The 7,248-nt window shown below is 45.9% G+C and overlaps 1 pseudogene; it reads left to right on the top strand.

Moving 5' to 3' along the window:
* The first annotated feature begins 15 nt into the window (after positions 1-15).
* LOC112079792 (elongation factor 1-gamma-like) lies at positions 16-4,880 on the top strand (annotated as a pseudogene).
* The last annotated feature ends 2,368 nt before the right edge of the window (positions 4,881-7,248 follow it).

The raw sequence follows: 7,248 nt of genomic DNA, 5'->3' as shown, positions 1-7,248 counted from the left end.
GTACCGTCTTCTCCTCCAGTGAGCAATGAGGCCCTGCGTGGCAGCAGTCCCCAGGCCCAGTCCCAGGTGCTTCAGTGGGTGAGCTTTGCCGATGCTGAAATCATCCCTCCAGCTTCTGCGTGGGTCTTCCCCACCTTGGGAATCATGCAGTTCAACAAACAGGTATGTACTGTTACCATTGTATTCTGATGCTCTTTATTGAAATTACACTGTAGATGAACAGATGTCACAACCATGGTGGGAAATTAACCTTTTAATCTACCAGCCACACATGATTGTTTATCAGCAAATTATTATTTAATTTTTCGTATTGGGACCTCAAACCATCCCAATTTGGTTTTAACGTTCACACCCATAGTCTGTGTTGCTGTTAACATTCTCTAGGTGTTGTGAGAGATACATTAAGTCACATGCTATAGCAAACATCTGAGATGTGCCGCATGGTGGTGGAGGCAATGGGCAACGTACCTTCACACTGGTAGTATAACATGACATAGAAATTCGGTTAGGTGACTAATGCTAAATGAGGTGTCTTAGGAGCCAACTTATCTGTTCTGGTTTACGGTCACTCTGCTCAATTTGGTGCCATGTCTCTCACCCTGTAGCCTCTAGTCATGCACAATCTAATGTATCCATTGTAAATGTAATGCATTGCGTCCCCCCCCCCCTCCTCCTCCTCCAGGCAACAGAGCAGGCCAAGGAGGAGGTAAAGAAGGTTCTGTCTGTCCTCAACCATCACCTCAGCACCAGGACCTTCCTGGTTGGAGAGAGAGTCAGCCTGGCTGATATCAGCGTGGCCTGCAGCATGATCTGGCTCTTTAAACAGGTTTGACATTCTGTTATGACCACACATACCCTCGGGGCTTCATGTCCTCTGACTTAGTCCAGGTGGGTGTTTCCCTGTCCGTTCCTCAAGAAAGTACCTCTTGAACTGCACACATTTTTTTTGTTGCTTCAGTTAACGAATCAATGGCTTGTTGAATCAGGGAACCTTTTATATTTAAACATAGGCTGTGTCTCCAAATTGGCTCCCTATTAAGTGCACTTTATATAGGGATGTGTTCCGTTAGGATTTACCAGAGACAGGGTAACCCTAGTGTTGGGTTAAAACACACTAGTGTTCCATTCAGGATGGTTTACCAGAGACAGTAACCCTAGTGATGGACTAAAACACACTAGTGTTCCATTCAGCAGGATGGTTTACCAGAGCAGGTAACCCTAGAAGTGATGGACTAAAACACCACTAGTGTTCCATTCAGGATGGTTTACCAGAGACGAGTAACCATAAGTGATGGGTTAACCCACACTAGTGTTCCATTTCAGAATTGGTTTTACCAGGAGACAGTACCAATGTGTATGGACTAAAAACACACTAGTGTTCCATTCAGGATGGTTTTACCAGAGACAGTACACCATGAGTGATGGACTAAAAACACACCAGTGTTTCCATTCAGGATGGGATTTTACCAGAGATCAGTAACCTAGTGATGGACTAAAACACACCAGTGTTCCATCAGGATGGTTTTACCAGAGACAAGTACCCTAGTGATGGACGTTAAAACACACCAGTGTTCCATTCAGGATGGTTTACGCAGAGACAGTAACCATAGTGAGTGGACTAAAACACATAGTGTTCCCATTCTAGGATGTTTACCAGCAGACAGTAACCATAGTGATGGGTTAAAAACACACTAGTGTTCCATCAGGATGGTTTACCAGAGACAGTAACCATAGTGATGGACTAAAACACACTAGTGTTCCATTCAGGGATGGTTTACCAGAGACAGTAACCATAGTGAATGGACTAAAACACCCAGTTTCCATTCGGCATGGGTTTACCAGAGACAGGTAACCATAGTGATGGACCTAAAACACACCAGTGTTCCATTCAGGTGTTTTACCAGAGCAGTAAACCATAGTGATGGACTAAAAACACACCAGTGTTCCATTAGGATGTTTACCAGAGACAGTAACCCTAGTGATGGGTTTTTAAAACACACTTTCAATGGAGATGAAAAAACATTGGAAGCGGTTTTGATCCAGGACTTAGGCTAAATCTGGGTCCGGGAATAAACGGGCCGATTGTGGCTTTGATGTCTTATGACTTAGCCTAGGGTAGTATTCTCGAAGGCAGAACCCTTTATGATCTGCACATATCCACATCCTGGCTACAAACTTGACCAATGTATGGGAAACATTGGCCTAAATGCTACATCTTTTGTTAGATAGTGGAGCTGTCCACGGGCCTTACATGTCCCTGTCCTCCTCCTGTAGGTCCTTGAGCCTTCCTTCCCCACCTTTCCCCAACGCTGACCGCTGGTCTCCAGACTGCGTCAACAGCCCCAGTTCAAGACTGTTGCTCGGAGAGGCTCAAGCTCATGCGGCAAGATGGCTCAGTTTGATCGTAAGAACAACTGTAAAGAAAGGATTACTTCCACATATTGTTCTAGTTCCATGATTATAACAAAATTTTCTTGAAGAATGTGTTGTATTTTCTGCACATTTACCACATTTTTGATAGATTTCTAAATTAGAAAGTAATTGGGAGGTTTGTTTTCATCGGAGAAATTGAAAAGTTTTATATGAAGTAATTTTGTCACCCACCCAAAGACCGTACTATCATGACAGGCTCCCCCTCGTTGTGAAATCTAATCCTTGGGAAAATATACGCAGGACTTGGCACAGGTTTAAAGTAGACCCAATCTACAATTAATCTGTACTAGAACCTTGGGACATAGTTGATATAGGCCAGCTACGCCCCCGTCGTCAAGGAAACCATGTATATGCCTAATATTGTGATCAAATGGTAATAAGGTTGGTTTTTGATGTTAAAATTATGCAAACACAAGGAAAACACTCGGTTGTAGTACACTACAGCTGGATTTGTTTATTGAATGTCTTTATTGAATGTCTTTATACTCCAGCAAGAAGTTCTCTGATATTGCAGCCCCAGGAAGGACACCCCTCCCAGAGGACACCCTCCCAAGAAAGAGAAGTGGAAAGGAGGCAGGCAAACCTCAGGAGAAGCAGGATAAGAAGAAGAAGAAAGAGAAGGAAGTGCCCCCGCTGAGGAGGAAATGACGAAGTGCTGAAGCAGCTCTGGCTTCAGAACCCAAACAAATGGACCCCTTCGCTCACCTACCAAAGAGGTACATGATATGTCCACATATATCAGACCTGAGGGTTATACTAATGATCTGGATCATGAGTTAGCCTGCTAAACTTGCGCTAAATATTGTGTAACTTTTTTTTTTATTATATATATATATATAAGATATATATATTATATATATATATTAAAGATAATAAGCTTGTCACTGGTGTAATTGACTCAACAATTTAAAAACACTTGGGATATTTTTGTTATTCTTGTGTATTTGATATTTGTTGTATTTAAATAGTATAGATGCAGGGCTCCCTCATAAAATAGATGAGACTCCCTGCCCTATTTTGGGTTGTTTATCAAAGTTAGCTGGCAACTCATTTGATCCAAAAGAGGGTTTATTTATAAAATTGGATCAATGAGTTAGCCAGCTAACTTTGTTAGCAACCAGGAATAACTATAGATTTTCTGGTTCATTCTGTAAAAAAGCTTAACTTTAACTTTCAAACACCTTTGAGGGACTGGGAGGGACTGTTCCAGAAGGCTGATCCAGTGAGTTTGGCCAGCTGTCAAAGTTCTTTGAAATAAACTGAATCGTTTTTGAGAATATACTTACATTGTCCCATGGCGTAAATTTCTTCTACAAATGTAGTTAAATTTCTTTTTTAAAGGCCAATGCTTGCCTGTTTTCATCATCGATATCGAAGATCATTTCTGGGTAACAATTAAGTACCTGTACTGTGATTTGTTTTAGAAGTTGAAAGGGCCTAAAATGAACAAAAGCTAGCTTGCGTAGCAAAGAGCAATTTCTCAACCAAGGGACTGTTTGAGTGGTGGTCAGACGAGGATGTTGATTGGCAGAAGAGTTTTGCAGCTCTCTTATTGGTCTATTATCTAATTGAATGCTTGGGTGATGTCACCAGGCAGGCCCGAAAGTTTCCAATTCCACAAGAACAGGCTGACATCAGGTGTTTTCTGTGTGGTTTTTCAACCAGTTCCTCACTAAAAAGGCCATTAACATTTGTTAAAACGTCACTATTATTCCAACCTTCGTGTGGAACATGCAGTGTTTGAGATGATAAAACGCAGGAAAGTTCACGCTTTACAACTAAAATGCCCTAATCAACTCAAAAAATCCTAATTACATGTGGCTATAAGGAAGGGGTTGAGTTGAATAATAATCCTGCTTTCGTGGAATTTCTCCTGACAGGACTGCCTCTCTGTGGGCTCTAGTTCATTGGGAAATGCCTCATAAGCTTTACCCGCAGAATCTACTGCCTAGCCCTGTGGGTATTACTAATAATATTTTAAACAGTTTTTCGCTTTTGTCATTATGGGTGTGTGGGTGGATGGATGAGGAAAAACATTCATTGATTAATACAGTTAGAGTACGGCGCTGTTAAGTAACATGTGGGAAAGGTTGAGGGTCTGGAATACTGTTCCGAATGCACGTGTATATATATTAACCTCTGGGAGTTATTAGGTGACTTAGGAGTGCTAGCAATCCTCCCCCTTTCTTCCGATTCCTCTCTGCCTTTCCTGCAGTGCGTTTGCATGACGGGTGTCAAGAGGAAGTACTCTAACGAGGACCGCTGACTGTAGCCGTGCGCCCAACTTCTGGGACACTTTGACAAGGAGGGCTACCCAGTCTGGTACGGCGAGTACAAATTCCCCGAGGAGCTCACCTGACCTTCTGAGCTGCAACCTTCAGTCATGGGTGAGATTACCTACCACAAGCCGTCCCATAGGGCCTCGACACCCACAAGCCGGTCCATAGGTCTACAGACCCACAGGGCCACCCAAGGCTCGACACCCACCAGGCCATCCATAGGCTCGACACCCACAGCCATCCATAGGCGACACCCGACAGCCATCCATAGGCTCGACACCCACAAGCCACCCATAGGCTCGACACCCGACGAGCCAGTCGATAGGTCGACACCCACAAGCCAGTCCAATAGGCTCGACACCACAGCCATCTATAGGCTCTACACCGCACAGCGCATCCAAGGCTCTGTACACCCACAGCCATCCATAGGCTTGCACACCCACAGCCATTCAGACCACAGCCATACCATGGCTTACACCCACAGCCATGCTATAGCGCTCTCACCACAGCCATGTCATACCACAGCCATCCAGTAGGCTCGTACACCGCACAGCATCCATAGCTCTACACCCACAGCCACCCATAGGCTGCTGACACCCACAGCCATCCATAGCTCTACACCCACAGCATCCATAGGGCTCTACACCGCACAGCCATTCATACCACAGCCATTCCATAGGCTCTACACCCACAGCCATCCAGAGGCTCTACACCCACGAGCCATTCATACCACAGCCATTCCATAGGCTCTACCAACCCACAGCCATCCGATAGGCTTACACCCACCAGCCATCCAGTAGCTCTACGACCCACAGCCATCGCATAGGGCTCTACACCCACAGCCATTGCATGACCACAGCCAGTCTTAGGCTCTACGCCCACAGCATCAGTAGGCTCTAGCACCCACAGGACCCTCCATAGCTCTACACCACAGCCATTCATACCAAGGCCATCTATAGGGCTCTACACCCACAGCCACCTCATAGGCTCTACACCCACAGCCATCTATAGGGCGTCTACCACCCACAAGCATCATACCAGCCATCCTATAGGCTCTACCTACCCCACAGACCTCCGATACGGCTCTACACCCACAGCCATCCATTAGCTCTACACCCCACAGCCATCATTACCACAGCCATCTATAGCTCTACACCACAAAGCCACCCATTAGCTCTATCACCCACAGCCACCATAGGCTCTACATCCCACAGCCATCCATAGTGCTCTAACCCACAGCCATCCATAGCTTACACCCACAGCCACCCATAGGCTCTACACCCACAGCCATCCATAGGCTCTACACCCCCAGCCATCCATAAGGCTCTACACCCACAGCCATCCATACCACAGCCATCTATAGGCTCTACACCCACAGCCACCATAGGCTATACACCCACAGCGCATCCATAGGCTCTACAACCACAGCATCCATAGCTCGTAAACCCACAGGGACATCCATGGTTATGTCAACAGTTCAGGAGGGCGACTCGATATAAAGGTTTGTTCATGTTAATCTCACTTTTCAGCTCTTGCATTGCAGGCGTTGTGTAGTTCGTCAACGGATTTCACATAGCAAATGCATGGTCAGAAACGGAATGTTGGAGTCTGGGGGAATGTCTGGGGGGGTACTGGTAATGTCTGGGGGTACTGGGATGTCTGGGGGGGACTGAAGGTGGGGGTGGGTAACGGGATGTCTGGGGGTACTTGGAATGTTCTGGGGGCGGGTACTGGGAATTGTCTGGGGGGGGGTACTGGGAAATGTCTGGCGGGCGGGTACTGGGAATGTGGCGGTGGTACTGGGAATGTTCTGGCGGTACTGGGAATGTCTGGGGGGTACTGGGAATGTCTGGGGTTATGGAATGTCGGGGGGCGGGTTACTGGGGTAATGTCTGGGAGTACTGCGGAATGTGCGGGGTACTGGGAAGTCTGCGGTACTGAGAGTGGTTCATCTTTCAGGAAGTTCCAGCGAGCGCTGACAGAACTCGCGAAGAAACGGCGTTTGTGCCAGCTGCGATTCTGTTGGCGGGAACGCGACAGTAGCATTTCTGGAACTGGAGTCTTCAGAGGACAGACTTACTTCACGTGTGAGTTTGCGATTCCGCCTTGGCTGTTTGGGTGGGAAGTCATTAGTAGACGAATTCTTGTCCATTGTATCCCCGCTGTGGTAATAATAAAGTTGACTGAACAGTCTTGGGGATACCACTGGGACTTGTTTCCTAGACATATATTAAAGTGATAGACCAGGGATTAAAGCTCGACAACAGCCAGGTGAAATTGGGCAGGGCGCGCAAATTTCAGAACACAGAAATACAGAGAATTAAATTCCTCAAAGCATAGCAAGGATTTTACACATTTAAAGATTAACGTTCTTGTAAGATCCGAAGCCACAGTGTCGATTTCAAATAGGCTTTACGTCGAAAGCAACAAACGTAATGTTAGGTACACTTATCACAGAACCATAAAGCCATTTCCAGCCCAATAGGAGAGGCCCTCACAAGTCAGAAATAGCGATTAAATTAATCAATTCTCTCTT

Source organism: Salvelinus sp. IW2-2015, unplaced genomic scaffold (assembly GCF_002910315.2).
Source record: "Salvelinus sp. IW2-2015 unplaced genomic scaffold, ASM291031v2 Un_scaffold9583, whole genome shotgun sequence".
NCBI lineage: Eukaryota > Metazoa > Chordata > Actinopteri > Salmoniformes > Salmonidae > Salvelinus > Salvelinus sp. IW2-2015.
Note: the sequence above shows the minus strand (reverse complement) of the source record. Positions and strands in the feature narration are given on the sequence as shown.